Source organism: Macaca fascicularis, chromosome 7 (assembly GCF_037993035.2).
Source record: "Macaca fascicularis isolate 582-1 chromosome 7, T2T-MFA8v1.1".
NCBI classification, from domain to species: domain Eukaryota; kingdom Metazoa; phylum Chordata; class Mammalia; order Primates; family Cercopithecidae; genus Macaca; species Macaca fascicularis.
In genome coordinates this window covers 91,750,884-91,768,375 of record NC_088381.1, presented here as the reverse complement: position 1 = coordinate 91,768,375, position 17,492 = coordinate 91,750,884, and positions in this window count along the sequence as shown.

Sequence of the window (17,492 nt, the reverse complement as noted above, 5' to 3'; positions counted from 1 at the left end):
TTCGCTCCTTTGTGTGTGTGTGTGTGTGTGTGCTTGTGTATGTGTTAGTGTTTTCTTTCAGAAAAGATGATGAAAGCAGATGGGTAGGTTTAGAGATATGTCGTCGGTGAAATCACCAGTTTGGCAGTCTTATGTCAGTCGCTACAATTAAAGGGGAAAGAATTCTGATTTGTGAAATCGGTTCTGGGCATGACTTTTTAATAGAATTCATGTTTGCTCAAGATTCATTTAGTGTAGGTCAGCTGAGCAGCTGAAAAAGGATTTCGACATTCAAAAGGGGGTGTACGGTGAGCAAGTAATAGAACAGGCCTGCACTGGATTTATAGTGTTTTCCTCATCCAAGAAGTTACAGCTGCAGTACTCTGCTTTGGTGCTCAGCACATCCCGATGAGATAGGAGAGCTTAAGTATAATTTTTCCCATGTCCAGGGAAAGCTGAATCTGACTGGTACTCCTCAGTCTGAGCCTCATGAATTATTGACAGAGGCTGGAAGCGCCACACTCCTTGTCCTCTTGCACTGTTAGAGCTCATGCACTGTGGGAACCCTTCCCAGGGGTCTCCATCTGTGTGTGGGGCTGTGAGGAGGGTACACAGGTGGACTGCTGCAGCGCTTCTCAGGGCTTGGTTCAAAGGGACAGGCCTGCAAGGGGCATTTGCTCTCTCTTCCCCTTCTCTTCAGAGGTGGACAGGCGGACTCAGGGGCTGAGGTTGGCAGAAAGGTGAGGAAGACTACACTTCAAGGAGCAAAGGATTCTGGGAAAAGAGAATTGTGGCATGGGAGTTTGGTGAACATCACATGGCCTTTCCTTGTGTTGGCAGGGTTGCTATTTGGCTTCCAGCACTATTTATTTTATGGAGAGCACAGGGGACATTAGGGAGGGGGCCTGTGAGCAGAAAAGGATAGAAGGAAGTCAAGAAGTATGGGAATCTCTAGCACTACTCCTCATCAAGCTGGCTTATTGGAGATAAGAACAGGAAATCTTGGGCCGGGCACGGTGGCTCATGCTTGTAATCCCAGCACTTTAGGAGGCCGACTTGGGCAGATCACTTGAGGTCATGAGTTCAAGACCAGCTGGGCAACACCGTGAAACCTCATCTCTACTGAAAATGCAAAAATTAGCCGGGCCGGTCAGTAGTTTGAGACCAGCCTGGCCAACATGGTGAAACCCTGTCTTTACTAAAAATACAAAACTTAGCTGGGCGTGGTCAGAACGTTGAGATCAGCCTGGCCAACATGGTGAAACCCTGTCTCTACTAAAAATACAAAAACTGGCCAGGCCTGGTGGCACGTGCTTGTAATCCCAGCTACTCAGGAGGCTGAGGCAGGAGAATTGCTTGAATCTGGGAGGCAGAGGTTGCAGCGAGCAGAGATCATGCCACTGAACTCCAGCCTGGGCAACAGAACGAGAGACTCCATCTCAAAAAACAAAAACAAAAACAAAAAAACACAACAGGAAATCTTTCAGGGAAATACATGCATATTTGGGAGTATCTCTTTGAAATGGGAACTGTAATAGGCAATGGGATTGTTCTTGTGTGGAGGTGGTAACATCTGCCTATCTTGAGGGACAAATCCCTCCATGATTGAGGGCTCTTCTCCTATCCTTTTCAAGGGCTGCCTGCGGTCCAGAAGAGTATTCACCTGGGGTGGAATTTAAGTCTTGCACTTTGCAATAGCTGTCCTAGATTAATTGTTGAGTCATGCATCACTGACATAAGTCAGGAGTAGGCAGTGTGGGAGGGCTGGTGTGGGCTTAGGACAACTGCTAAGTAGAGAAAATAATAGTAAGAGTGTTAACCGTATTTATTGAGCACTTTGTTACTAAGTGTTGGCAAGTTTTAAGTGCTTTTTATAAATTTTATTGAATATTTTTCATCTGGTGAAATGGGTGTTTTAATGAAGGGAGCCAAAGGCCTGAGGGTTGTGACCAACTCAGCATTCCACTGAAGGCTATGTGATCAAACAGCAAACTGTTTATCATGAATGCAGAATGTGGGCCAACTCACTTCTGCACCTGCCACCAGGAGGTTTGCTGAGGGCAATCACTCCCTGGTGCTGTGCTCCTAGAGGTTATCTACTGCAACATCTGGAGACTACTGTTCAAAGAATGCGGTCGTGCAAGCCTGCACTAAGTCAAGCAGCTGACTGACAACCACCCCTTTCTCCCTACCTCCTTTACTCAATAAATATGAAGGGCTATAGAAACTCAGGGCCCTTGTTCACTAGAAGCAAGGAGCCCCCTGACCCCTTCTTCCAAGTTTACTTTTTTGCCTTTGTCTTTATTCTTGTGTTAATCTTCTTTTGTTAAGTCCACCAAGGACTGTGGCATTTTAAATTCTTTTTTTGTTTTTTGAGACAGAGTTTTGCTCTGTCGCCAGGCTGGAGTGCAGTGGCACAATTTTGGCCCACTGCAACCTCTGCCTCCCAGGTTCAAGTGATTCGCCTGCCTCAGTCTCCCAAGTAGCTGGGACTACAGGCACATACCACCTGACCCAGCTAATTTTTGTATTTTTAGTGGAGATGGGGTTTCACCATGTAGGCCAGGATGGTCGCGATCCCTTGACCTAGTGATCTGCCCACCTCAGCCTCCCAGAGTGCTGGGATTATAGGCATGAGCCACTGCACCTGGTCAGGTGTTTTAAATTCTCTATGTGAAATTCGAGTGAGTGATGACAACCTCAACCAGTATGTGTTGTATAGCTACACTTCAGTTTTCTGGCAATGTTGGGGGATTGATAGTTTTCATAAAAATCAATTTTCTCTGAATTTGTATTTTAACTTTCAGGATCAGTGTGTTTTTCAAATCAACACATCTATTCATTAAATATAAAATAACACATGCTTATTATTTTAAAAAGGGACAGAAAGTTATTTGAAAAGTAAAAGGTAACTCTTCCCTATGTTTTTTTTTAACCTTCTTCCCATATAGGTGTTGGCTTTGTGTATCCTTCCAGAAGTTTCCTATACATTTACATGCATTTTTCTTTTAAAAATTGTTTCCACAATTGAGATGAGACTATACATACTGTCCTTTAAATTTCTTTTCTTTTCTTTCTTCTATGCTCCAACCCCCACTGTTTTTTTCTTTTTTAAAATTATTATACTTTAAGTTCTGAGATACGCGTGCAGAATGTGCGGGTTTGTTACATGTGCCATGGTGGTTTGGTGCACCCAACAACCTGTCATCTACATTAAGTATTTCTCCTAATGCTATCCTTCCCCTAGCCCCCCACCACCCCCAAAAGGCCCTGGTGTGTGATATTGCCCTCCCTGTGTCCATGTGTTCTCATTGTTCAACTTTCACTTATGAGTCAGAACACGCAGTATTTGGTTTTCTGTTCTGTTGTTAGTTTGCTGAGAATGATGGTTTCCAGCTTCATCCATGTCCCTGCAAAGGACATGAACTCATCCTTTTTTATGGCTGCATAGTATTCCCTGGTGTATATGTGCCACATTTTCTTTATCCAGTCTATCATTGATGAGCATTTGGGTTGGTTGCAGGTCTTTGCTATTGTGAACAGTGCTCCAATAAACATATGTGTGCATGTGTCTTTATAGTAGAATGATTCATAATCCTTGGGTATATACCCAATAATGGGATTGCTGGGTCAAATGGTATTTCTGGTTCTAGATCCTTGAGGAATGGCCACGCTGTCTTCCACAATGGTTGAACTAATTTACACTCCCACCAACAGTCTAAAAGTGTTCCTCTTTCTCCATCTCCTTTCCAGCATCTGTTGTTTCCTGACATTGTAATGATTGCCATTCTAACTGGTGTGAGATGATATCTCATTGTAGTTTTGATTTGCATTTTTCTAATGAGCAGTGATGATGAGCTTTTTATCTTGTCTGTTGGCTGCATAAATATTTTCTTTTGAGAAGTGTCTGTTCACATCCTTAGCCCACTTTTTGATGATTTTCTTTTTTCTTGTAAATTTGTTTAAGTTTGTTGTTGATTCTGGATATTAGCCCATTGTCAGATGGATAGATTGCAAAACTTTTCTCCCATTCTGTAGGTGGCCTGTTCACTCTGATGATAGTTTGTTTCTTTTGCTGCGTTGAAGCTCTTTAATTAGGTCCCATTTGTCTATTTTGGCTTTTTTTTGCCATTGCTTTTGGTGTTTTAGTCATGAAGTCTTTGCCTATACTTATGTCCTGAATGGTTTGGCCTCTGTTTTCTTCTAGGGTTTTTATGGTTTTAGATCTTATATTTAAGTCTTTAATCCATCTTGGGTTAATTTTTTTATAAGGTGTAAGGAAGGGGTCCAGTTTCAGTTTTCTGCATATGGCTAGCCAGTTTTCCCAACACCATTGACTAAATAAGGAATCTTCTCCTTATTGTTTGTTTTTGTCAGGTTTGTCAAAGATCAGATGGTTGTAGATGTGTGGTATTATTTCTGAGGCCTCTGTTCCATTCCACTGGTCTAGATACCTGTTTTGGTACCAGTACCCTGCTGTTTTGGTTACCGTAGCCTTGCAGTATAGTTTGAAGTCAGGTAGCATGATGCCTCCAGTTTTGTTCTTTTTGCTTAGGATTATCTTGGCTATATTGGCTCTTTTTAGGTTCCATATAAAATTTAAAGTATTTTTTTCCAATTCTGTGAAGAAAGTCAATGGCAGCTTGATGGGATAGCATTGAATCTATAAATTACTTTGGGCAGTATGGCCATTTTCATGATATTGATTCTTCCTATCCATGAGCATGGAATGTTTTTCCATTTGTTTGTATCCTCACTTATTTCCTTGAGCAGTGGTTTGTAGTTCTCCTTGAAGAGTTCCTTCACATCCCTTGGAGGTTGGATTCCTAGGTATTTTATTCTCTTTGTAGCAATTGTGAATGGGAGTTCACTCATGATTTGGCTCTCTGTTGTCTGTTATTAGTGTATAGGAATGCTTGTGATTTTTGCACATTGATTTTGTATCCTGAGACTTTGCTGAAGTTGCTTATCAGCTTAAGGAGATTTTGGGCTGACACTATAGGGCTTTCTAAATATGCAATCATGTCATCTGCAAACAGAGACAATTTGACTTCCTCTCTTCCTGTTTGAATACCCTTTATTTCTTTCTCTTTCGTGACTGCCCTGGCCAGAACTTCCAGTACTATGTTGAATAGGAGTTGTGAGAGATGGCACCCTTGTCTTGTGCCTTTTTTCAAGGAAATGCTTCCAGTTTTTGCCCATTCAGTATGATATTGGCTGTGGATTTGTCATAAATAGCTCCTATTATTTAGAGATATGTTCAATCAATACCTATGTTATTGAGAGTTTTTCGCATGAAGGGGTGTTCAGTTTTGTCGAAGGCCTTTCTGCATCTATTCAATTAATCGTGTGGTTTTTGTCATTGGTTCTTTTTATGTGATGGATTATGTTTATTGATTTGCATATGTTGAACCAGCCTTGCATCCCAGGGATGAAGCCGGCTTGATCATGGTGGATAAGCTTTTGGATGTGCTGCTAGATTCGGTTTGCCAGTATTTTATTGAGGATTTTTGCATTGATGTTCATGAGGGATATTGGCCTAAAATTCTCTTTTTTTTGTTGTGTCTCTGTCAGGCTTTGTTATCAGATGATGCTGGCCCCATAAAATGAGTTAGGAAGGATTCCCTCTTTTCTATTGACTGGAATAATTTCAGAAGGCATGGTACCAGCTCCTCTTTGTACCTCTGGTAGAATTTGGCTGTGAATCTATCTGGTCCTGGACTTTTTTGTTTGGTAGGCTATAATTATTGCCTCAATTTCAGAACTTGATATTGGTCTATTCAGAGATTTAACTTCTTCCTGGTTTAGTCTTGGGAGGGTGTGTGTGTCCAGGAATTTATCAATTTCTTCTAGATTTTCTCAATTATTTGCATAGAGGTGTTCTCTGATGGTAGTTTGTATTTCTGTGGGATGGGCGGTGATATCCCCTTTATCATTTTTTATTGTGTCTATTTCATTTTTCTCTGTTTTCTGCCTTGTTAGTCTTGCTAGTGGTCTATCTATTTTGTTGATCTTTTCAAATTACCAGCTTCTGGATTCATGGATTTTTTGAAGGTGTTTTGTGTCTCTACCTCCCTTAGTTCTGCTCTGATCTTAGTTATTTCTTGCCTTCTGCTAGCTTTTGAATGTGTTTGCTCTTGCTTCTCCAGTTCTTTTAATGGTGATATTAGGGAGTTCATTTTAGATCTTTCCTGCTTTCTCTTGTGGACATTTAGTGCTATAAATTTCCCTGTACACACTGTTTTAAATGTGTTCCAGAGATTCTGGTCATTGTGTCTTTGTTCGCACTGATTTCAAAGAACATCTTTGTTTCCGCCTTCATTTCATTATTTACCCAGTAGTCATCCAGGAACAGGTTGTTCAGTTTCCATGTTGTTGTGCAGTTTTGAGTGAGTTTCTTAATCCTGAGTTCTAATTTGATTACACTGAGGTCTGAGCGACAGTTTGTTGTGATTTCTGTTCTTTAACATTTGCTGAGGAATATTTTACCTCCAATTATGTGGTCAATTTTAGAATAAGTGTGATGAGGTGCTGAGAATCATGTATATTCTGTTAATTTTGAATGGAGAGTTCTGTAGATATCTATTAGGTCTGCTTGGTCTAGAGCTGAGTTTAAATCCTGGATATCCTTGTTAATTTTCTGTCTTTTTGCCTGTCTAATATTAAAAGTGGGGTTTACAGTTTCCCATTATTATTGTGTGGGAGTGTAAGCCTCTTTGTAGGTCTCTATGAAGTTGCTTTATGTATCTGGGTGCTTCTGTATTGGGTGCATATATATTTACGATAGTTAGCTCTTGTTGTTGAATTGATCCCTTTACCATCACGTGATGGCCTTCTTTGTCTCTTTTGATCTTTGTTGGTTTAAATTCTGTTTTATTAGAGACCAGGTTTGCAAACCCTGCTTTTTTTTTGCTTTCCATTTGCTTGGTAAATATTCCTTCATCCCTTCATTTTGAGCCTACGTGTGTCTTTGCACGTGTGATGGGTCTCCTGAATATAGCACACCGATGGGTCTTGACTCTGTATTCAATTTGCCAGTCTGTGTCTTTTAATTGGGGCATTTATCCCATTTACATTTAAGGTTGATATTTTTGTATGTGAATTGGATCCTGTCGTTATGATGCTAGCTGGTTATTTTGCCTGTTAATTGATGCAGTTTCTTCATACCATTGATGGTCTTTACAATTTGGTATGTTTTTGCAGTGGCTGGTACCGGTTGTTCCTTTCCATGTTTAGTGCTTCCTTCAGGAGCTCTTGTAAGGCAGGCCTGGTGGTGACAAAATCTCTCAGCATCTGCTTGTCTGTAAAGGATTGTATTTCACCTTCACTTATGAAACTTAGTTTGACTGGATAGGAAATTCTATTTTGAAAATTCTTTTATTTAAGAATGTTAAATAACCCCTATTGGCTTGTAGGGTTTCTGCTGAGAGATCTGCTGTTAGTCTGATGGGTTTCCCTTTGTTGGTAACCCAACCTTTCTCCCTGGCTGCCATTAACCTTGGTGAATCTGACAATTATGTGTCTTCAGGTTGCTCTTCTTGAGGGGTATGTTTGTGATGTTCTCTATATTTCCTGAATGAATGCTTCTTTTTACTCTTTTTGTCTCTAATCTTGTCTTCTGGCTTTATTTCATTAATTTTATCTTCAATCACTGATATCCTTTCTTCTGCTTGATCAAATCGTCTATTGAAGCTTGTGTATCCTTTATAAGGTTCTCGTCCTGTGGTTTTCATCTCTGTCAGGTCATTAAGCTCTTCTCCACACTGGTTATTCTAGTTAGCCATTCGTCTAACCTTTTTTCAAGGTGTTTTAACTTCCTTGTGATGGGTTAGAACATGCTCCTTTAGCTCAGAGAAGTTTGTTATTACTGACCTTCTCTCTGTCTAATTTTATTCCCTTGCTGGCGAGGACTTGCATTCCTTTGGAAGAGAGGAGTCATTCTGGTTTTTGGATGTTTCTGCTTTTCTGCTCTGGTTTCTCCCATGTTTGTGGTTTTATCTACCTTTGATCTTTGATATTGGTGACCTACGGATGGGGTTTTGGTGTGGATGTCCTTTTTGTTGATGTTGATGCTATTCGTTTCTGTTTGTTAGTTTTCCTTCTAACAGACAGGCCCCTCAGCTGCAGGTCTTTTGGAGTTTGCTGGAGGTCCACTGCAGACCCTGTTTGCCTGGGTATCACTAACGGAGGCTGCAGAACAGCAAATATTGCTGCCTGATCCTTCTTCTGAAAGCTTCGTCCCAGAAGGGCACCCACCTGTAGGAGGTGTCTGTTGGTCCCTACTGGGAGGTGTCTCCCAGTCAGCTACGTGGGGGTCAGTGACCCACTTGAGGAGGCAGTCTGTCCATTATCGGAGCTCAAATGCCACACTGGGAGAACTACTGTTCTCTTCTGAGCTGTCAGGCAGGGATGTTGAAGTCTGCAGAAGCTGTCTGCTTCCTTTTGTTCAGGTATGTCCTGCCCCCTGAGGCGGAATCTAGAGAGGTAGTAGGCCTTGCTGAGCTGTGGTGGGCTCTGCCTAGTTTGAGCTTTTTTGCCACTGTGTTTACACTGTGAGCCTAAAACCGTCTACTCAAGCCTTAGCAATGGGGGACGCCCCTCCCCCTGCCAAGTTCCACTGTCCCAGGTCAATCTCAAGCTGCTGCACTCACAGTGAGCTAGCCTCTGTGGGCATGGGACCTGCCAAGTCAGGCATGGGAGGGAATCTCCTGGTCTGCCAGTTGTGAAGACCATGGGAAAAGTGCAGTATTTGTGCAGGAGTGTACTACTCCTCCAGGTACAGTAACTCATGGCTTCCCTTGGCCCGGAAAGGGAAATCCCCTGACTCCTTGCTCTTCCCGGGAGAGGTGATGGCCTGCCCTGCTTCAGCTCACCCTTTTTGGGCTGCACCCACTGTTCAAGCAATCTCAGTGACATGAACCAGGCACCTCAGTTGGAAATGCAGAAATCACCTGTCTTCTGCATCAATTATGCTGGGAGCTGTAGACTGGAGCTGTTCCTATTCAGCCATCTTGTAAGTGACTCCTAGAATTTTATAACTCTGTTGTGTAGTTACTCAAATTTTTGGTTTTTCAGTTTTTTCTCTGACTGCTCAGTATTTAAGCAGTTGTTTGTGAATACTGGTTGGAAATATCCCAGTATTTGCATGGTCCTAGCAGGCATAACATTCTTTTAAAACAGGTATAGGCTTCTCTTTCCCCTCATGCCTAGGATTGCTTTCTGCTGTATTTGGGAAGGGGTGGTATGGGAAGGGGGTTTGTCTATGCAGTTCCACAGTCTATTTTCAAATAGCAGGTGGCTCCGTCTTGGGCCTCAGCACTCTCTTCTGCTGGCCACTTCTGGGAACTCCAAGATTATGGCCCTTGCATGATTTCCATGTGGATGCTGAGATGCAGGCTTTGGGGCAGGGATGGGATGGGGAATGCCATACTTCCTGATACAGTTTGGATGTTTGTCCCCTCCAAATCTCATGCTGAAATGTGATTCCCAATATTGGAGATGAGCTTGGTGGGAGGTGTTTGGGTCATGGGGGTGGATCCCACATGAGTGGCTTGGTGCCCTCCCCTTGGTGATGAGTGAGTTTTCTCTCTATTAGTGCATGTGGGAACTGGTTGTTAAAAGGAGCCTATGACCTGTTCCATGCTGGTACTGTGCCTGTACAGCCTGCAGAACTGTGAGCCAAACAAACCCTGTTTTATTACAAATTACCCAGTCTCAGGTATTCCTTTATAGCAACATAAAATGGACTCACACACTTCCCCAGCTGCCTATTCTTTATTCCTCACAATGCCACGGCACTAAGAAATTCACTGAAGATTTGGGGGCAGAATGAATCACAATACAGAGGGACAAATCCACAGGCATTGGATGCCTAACATAACTTCCCATTGGGTCTTTTATTGGCACCAGCAAATTCCTAGCCCTGCTTTCAAAACTGAGGTTTCCTCTGTCCTCCAGAGATAGTCCCTGTGGCAGATGTGGAGATGCAGGTCACAGCTCAGGTTTTCCTTCTAGACAGGACTCATGGCCCAGCTGCTGAGAGCCTGATTAGCTGTGAGTGTCCAGCTGTTAACTCCTTCTGGTCTACTTCAGCTCTGGACGGAGGTCACAGTCTTCTCAGGGTGGCCCTGGCCATTTACTGAGCAGGACAGTTTGGTCAAGGACCTCGCTATTTCTGCCCAACATGTGGCTTCTCTAAAGATCCTCTTTTCTTTGGAGCTCTCAGTTAGGCATTTGTCAGACCTGCATCTCGTGGTCTAACACTTTCTTCTTCTCAATCCTGCTTCCTTCCTTTTCGTTTCACAGGTGCCACTTCAGATAAGCCCTTTGGACTCCTAACTCCAACCAGGTGTCTGCTTTATTGAGGACTCACAGACACAGTCTCCTTTCTTCAAAACCTTTACAATGTAAGACCTCACTAACACACAGGAGATGGTCTCCCAGAGGGTCTGTGCTGTTCCCTCACTCAGAACATCAAGATGCACTGAAGTAAGAATCCTCTACTCTACAGTTCCTGCTAGCTGAGCTATTCCATGGGGGCTTCAGCAGTAAGTTGCAGGGTTGGCTTTGATAGGCGAAGGCTGGCTGGTGGAGCACATCGAGTTCTGGAGGTTCATGTGTGTTTTCATGAAGATCTCTCTGCCAGTAGCAGATAAAGAGGTGTTGCCTCACTCTTCCTGGGGTCTTCTATTTTCCTGGGAGGAATTTCTGAATCAACTGAACACACACACACACACACACCTTTGAAGCATCAACAGTAATTCTGAGTTCTTAGGGACAATGCAGATTAAATCCACATTAAGAAAGACAACTATGGCCAGGTGCGGTGGCTCACGCTTGTAATCCCAGAACTTTGGGAGGCTGAGGTGGGTGGATCACCTGAGGTTGGAAGTTCAAGACCAATCTGACCAACATGGAGAAACCCTGTCTCTACTAAAAATACAAAATTAGCCCGGCATGGTGGCAGGCGCCTGTAATCCCAGCTACTCGGGAGGCTGAGGCAGGAGAACCGCTTAAACCTGGGAGGCGGAAGTTGCAGTGAGCCGAGATTGTGCCGTTGCACTCCAGCCTGGGCAACAAGAGCAAAACTCTATCTTAAAAAAAAAAAAAAAGAGAACTATTGATCCAGAGGTGGCCATACTGGCCTCACTGGAGATAACAGGTGACATTATTATGCAAAGTGGTTTCATTTCCCTTGTCTTGTTTTTGGAATAGTATAAGAGGCCTATGATACGAATAAATAAGGCCCATCGCAAGCCTCACCAAAGGACAAAACAAATCTACTTCTGAAGAAGGCTCTTTGTTGGGCCAGATCAAATCCTTGGACAGAATTGTACTCTTAATCTCTGCAGTGGAAGTGGGGGGTAGTTTAAGAATTTATTAACCTTCTACCTTGAGCAATCCCTCAGGAGTAAAAGGTATCAGGCCTCTGAGCTGAAGCTCAGCCATTGTAACCCCTGTGACCTGCACATATACGTCCAGATGGCCTGCAGGAGCCAAGAAGTCTGGGGCAGCTGAAAAACCACACAAGAAGTAAAACAGCCAGTTCCTGCCTTAACCGATTAACCAACATTACAACATTCCACCATCGTGACTTGTCCCTGCCCTACCTTGACTGATCAATCGACCTTGTGACATTCTTCTTCTGGACAATGAATCTTATGATCTCCCCACCATGTACCTTGTGACCCCTCCTCTGCTAACAATAGATAGTCACCTTTTACTGTAATTTTCCATTACCTACCCAACTCCTACAAAGCAACCTCTTTCCCATCTCCCTTTGCTGATTCTCTTTCTGGACTAAGCCCACTTACACCCAAGTGAATAAACAGCCTTGTTGCTCACACAAAGCCTGTTTGTGGTCTCTTCACAAAGACGTGCTTGACAAAAGGGAAGGGTGGATTTGTCCTTCTGGTTACATATGTTCTGCCAGCTCATTTTGAATTTAATTAAACAAGGATTGTCCTTACCTTTTCATACTTTGTAAGAAACCATAAATATTTATACATCTTGATTTTTCAAAGAAACATTTTTTATTTTGAAGTAATTATAGTCTCATGGGAAGTTGCAAAAGTAGTACATAGAGTCCCTGAGTACTCTTCCCACAGTGGTGACAACTATACTATAATATCAATTCTGGGAAATTGATATTGGTACAATACTAACTAGACTATAGACCTTATTCAGTTTTCATTATTTTTTACTTGCACTCATTTGTGTGTGTCAATGTGTGTCTGTGCTTCTCTGCTTGTTGATGTATTTAGGAGAACTTTGACTAGCAAGCCATACAGATCTACTCCATTCTTATTCCTTTGTTCACTATCTGGATGAACTATCACTTATCAGTCCCCTATCGGAATCCACTTCAGTTGTTTATGGTTTTTCTCTAAGGCATGATGTTGCAATAGCACCCTTGTACATGTAGCTAGGAGAACTTGTACTAAGCCCAGGTAAATAGTTGAAGTACAAGGGCAAAGGAGTGTGTCTTTGATATTTTAATAGAAATTGCCTGTCTCCCTCTAGAAAAGCTGTGCCCTTTTCCAGTGGCAGAGAACCTTCCTGAAAGGCGATCCTGTGTGATGGTGTCCATTTCATCATACCCTTATAACACTCAGCTTCAACAAACATACAGATTTTTGCTGATGTGGGAGAAAAATATTAATGGTTAATGATATTAAGGTGATTATCTTTTCATTTGTTTATAGACATTTATATTTCTTTTTAAATGAACTGCTCATGACCTTTGTCTACTTTTATTTGGTTGTTTACTTCTTTCTCATTTATTCCTATAAACTCTTTACAAAAGGAAATTAACCATTTGATTGTCATATGTTGTGAATATTTTTACCAGTTTGACTTTTGAATTTATGTCTTTTTAATGAATTGTAGAAGTTTAAAATCTTTATGAAATAAATTTATTTAGTTTTTTGTTTATGGCTTCTGAGTTTTGTGTCATGATTAGAAAGGCCTTTCTTATTCCAAAAATATAAGATATTCAATTGTAAGATTTCCTGTAGTTATTCAATGTGTGTGTATGTATGTTTAAATCTTTGGGCCATCTGATATTTGTGCTTGTGTGGGAAGTGAGATAGAAATCTGGGTTAGTTTTTTCCCCAAATGGTTAACCAGTTGTCTCAGCACTGTTTGAATAACTCTTCCATGCCTTGGTTTCTTTATCATTACCATATGTATTTGAGCCTATTTCTGGACTCTAGTTCATTTCATTGATTTGTCTGTCTGTTTCCAAGTCAGGATTTTAATAGATATTGCAAAGAGGAAAAAGAAAGTGCTAAAATTGCCATAAAATAATCTCAAATAGAAGAGTATGGCAATTCAGAGGGGGAGAATTTTTAATTGGGTTCTGAAAAAGCTTCACGAAAGAGGGACATTTAAGACGAAGCTTGAATGATGAGCAATGTTGGGCAAAGGGAATAAAGAACAAAGTCATGGAGGTGGTGAATATTTGTGCACATGTGCATCGTGTCTCTGCAAAGGAACTCTTGCTCCACCACTGGTGTTTTTATACATGCATGTCTTGAGCATAGTTAAGAGGATACAGAAATTTTCATGTTACTCTTTTGAGGCATTTTGAGGACACATTTATTAATCATAATAGCTACAAGTTGAATACCTACCGTTATCCCATAGACATAGTGATATCTACGTCATTTTTGATTTTCACTACAATGAACAAAGTTGATATTCCCATTTTAGAAATGAGGAAAATGCCCCAGGCAGTTTAAAGAACACCTAGAAGTGGCTGTATTGAGATTAAAATGCATGACCGGCAATTTAAAAAATCGGAATAGAAAATATCACAATTCATCACCTGTGGTTAGGGTGTTTGTAGCAGAAGTTGTTCCTGCTCTACCTATGTCATCTGGGATCCCTCTGCTATCTCTTTGTAGACCAGTTGAATCCCAGTGTGCATTCTTTCCCAAAAGCCAGCATGCTGTTGGAAAGTACAAGAGAGCCAGAAATGCCTGGGAATTTATGTCCCTTCCCTCCCCTCACAGCCTTTAACCAATGACTGATGGGGGTGGGGATAGACATACTCTAGCTCTTTTGCCCTCTCACTGGGATGGCTGCGATGTGGCCTATGATGTTCCCCAAGCCTTCTGCGGGAATGAATCAAAATTGCCTTCCATGGGACTTGGCTTGATGTTGTACCCTTACTTGGCCCCTTTCTACTCTTACTTTCTCACATATCTCTTTTCTTTGGGAATAGTTCCTAATAAATCACTTTCATTTATATCTTCCTCTAGGACAGCACTGCTTTAAGAAGCTTCTGTTGTAGTGATGTAGGAGTGTGTGTGTGTGTGTGTGTGTGTGTGCATGTGCGCACATTGCGTTATCATTTAACTTGTATTTCTTAGTGTGGAGCCAGTTTGAAAGCCACTGTTCTATACTACATTAAGCTGCCTGTTTGTGTATAGTTCACTGAGCTGGAAATTCTGCTTGATGCCCCCAAATAAGAACTGCAGATCAGATTCCAAATCTTATTGCTTATTTGAGTACAGTGACTTAAAATATATTAAATAAAAATGTAGGCTGGACACTGTGGCTCACATCTGTAATCCCAGGACTTTGGGAGGCCGAGGTGGGTGGATCACTTGAGGTCAGGAGTTTAAGACTAGGTTGACCAACATGGCAAAACCCCATTTCTACTAAAAAAAAAAAAAATACAAAAAAAAATTAGCTGGGTCTGGTGGCATGTGCCTGTAGTCCCAGCTACTCAGGAGGCTGAGGCAGGAGAATAGCTTGGACCTGGCAGGCAGAGGTTGCAGTGAGCTGAGATCAGGCCACTACAATCCAGCCTGGACGACAGAGCAAGGCTCTATCTCAAAAACAACAACAAAAACAACAACAAGAAGTGCTAGTTGTGGCTCTAAAGAACACAGTCAACTTTGAAACTATTGGCTAGGCTGGTCTTTGACTTCTTGGGCAGCCAACCCTACTAAACAGTTTCCAAAGTTCAGGCTTCCCTTTGCCAAAGCTGATAAATGTGGTGTAAAGGTTGTGTTAGTTGACTGTTAATTTTTTGCAGACTAGCAGAAACGAGAAGACCAGGTTTGCCTTGTAGCAGAGCCAGAAGTTGTGCCTGACCACAGGGCAGGATACCACAGGGCAGGACTCTGACCCTCAGCTTGGCTTAGATGGAGAGAGGCAAGATGTACAGAATTGCTTTGCATTTGCCCTCAAAGACAAGGTAGTTAAAAGAAAGGAAGATAACACACCACATACTCACTACCAACCAATGAGACCCAGCGAAGACGTCACACAAATCCTTGTCAGATTTGTTGGGATCCTGGGGCAGTCCTGACTGCCAGAATCCACTGGAGGCCATGAGTTGAGGGCTGAGGACATCATTTCTAAATACAGTGGAGATGAAATCTGGAAGGCAGTGCAAAGAAAAGGGCAGGAAACTCATCTTCTCAGGGAAGTCGTGGGATCCCTGCCATCACGTATGTCTGCTGATGACCCTTATTTGTCAGTGCATGACGTGACATTGTCTACATGTTTAAGAGCAAAAATATGTTCAAAAATCTGATGGAATTATTAAGACACAAGGAAGGAGGTCTAAACTCATCAAATGTAGGGTGAAGATGGCTGTGAGTTAAGAATTTATAGGGAGTTGGGCACAGTGGTTCATGCCTGAAATCACAGCACTTTGGGAAGCAGAGATGGAGGATCACTTGAGGCTAGGAGTTTGAGACCAGCCTGGGCCATGTAGTGACACTCTTATCTCTACTAGAAATAAAAAATTAGCTGATCATTGTTGCGTGCACCTGTAGTGCCAGGTACTCAGCGGGCTGAGGAGGCAGGATGACTTGAGTCCAGGAGTTGGAGGCTGTAGTGAGCTATGATTGTGCCACTGCACTCCAGCCTGGGTGACAGGGTGAGACACTGTCTCTGAAAAAAGTGGAATTTTTAGAGTCAAATATTGTCCCAAAGAAGATCCATATGTTCTGGTAGGCATGGATATTCTGGACACCCCGAAGGTGTGCTGCAGCGTGGACAGTGGGTGCGCATCAGCACCACCAGCGTCTCTGTTAAACAGAATACTGTGCATGGGTATTACTCCCTGGTGGGGAATTCTGTGCAACTATCAAGAATCCCAGAGGAGAACTCTAAACACCTCGCCAACTTCTACCAAGGTTCCTAGATCTGGCAGATTTCTAGATCTGGCAGGAGGTTTTGCCCAAACCCAGCTGTCAGTGTATGAGTTTGGTGAGACAGAGCACTTGTGCAACATGTCAGGCAAAGCAACTTTGGTACTCCCAGGCAGGCAGTAAGGGCCAACGGAAGTCTAGGATCCATGATGTGCTGGTCCCCCAAGGCTCAGGGAAGCTGCCCAGGGTGAATGCAGTCTTATCTGTATGTGCTCTACTTTACATCTGATATAGTTTGGATATTTGTCCCCTCCAAATCTCATGTTGAAATGTGATCCCCAGTGTGGAGGAGGGGCCTGGAGGGAGGTGTTTGGGTCACAGGGATGGATCCCCCATGAATGGCTTGGTGACCTCTCAGTGGTAATGAGTGAGCTCTCAGCTATTAGTTCACGTGAGATCTGGTCGTTTTAAAGAAACTGGCACCTTCTCCTTTCTCTTTTGCTCCCTGTCATGCCATGTGACATGCTGCCTCCCTCTTTGCCTTCACCATGAATGGGAGCTTCCTGTGGACCTCACCAGAAGCTGAGGAGATAGATGCTGGTGCTAGGCTTCTTGTAGAGCCTGCAAAACTGTAAGACAAATGAACTTCATTTCTGTATAAATTGCCTAGATGTTCCTTTATAGCAACACAAAATGGACTGATATAGCACCACTACTGAGGGACCCTGAAAGCATTCTGCTCTGTTTTTTGTTTTTTTTTTTGAGACGGAGTCTCGCTCTGTCGCCCAGGCTGGAATGCAGTGGCACAATCTCAGCTCACTGCAACCTCCACCTCCCAGGTTCACGCCATTCTCCTGCCTCAGCCTCCCGAGTAGCTGGGACTACAGGCGCCCGCCACCACGCCCGACTTTTTTTGTATTTTTAATAGAGACGGGGTTTCACCATGTTAGCCAGGATGGTCTCCATCTCCTGACCTCGTGATCTGCCTGCCTTGGCCTCCCAAAGTGCTGGGATTACAGGCGTGAGCCACCGTGCCTGGTCTCTGCTCTGGTTTTATACCTCAGAGACCACTTGGATTGATGAGCCAAGCATTGCAGGCTGTTCTAGGAATGACAGAGACAAAGCCTGGGCTATTCTGGGCATTCCTCCTATCTCAGAATGTTACATTCTCTGTACATTCTGCCCAAGAATTACAAGCAACAGAGGGTCAGCCAAGGCTATTTGTGGACTTGTCATCCTGTCTGGTTGAAGGATCCTTCAGCACCAGCCAACTCTCTCTCCTGGTTCCATGTTCACTCTGCTACTTTCTAATTATGACTCCAGGTTGGAGGGATGGATGATGGACAACACCTTTTCTCATCACTGGAAGGGCATGTTCCCCACTGAAACTGAATCCACTGT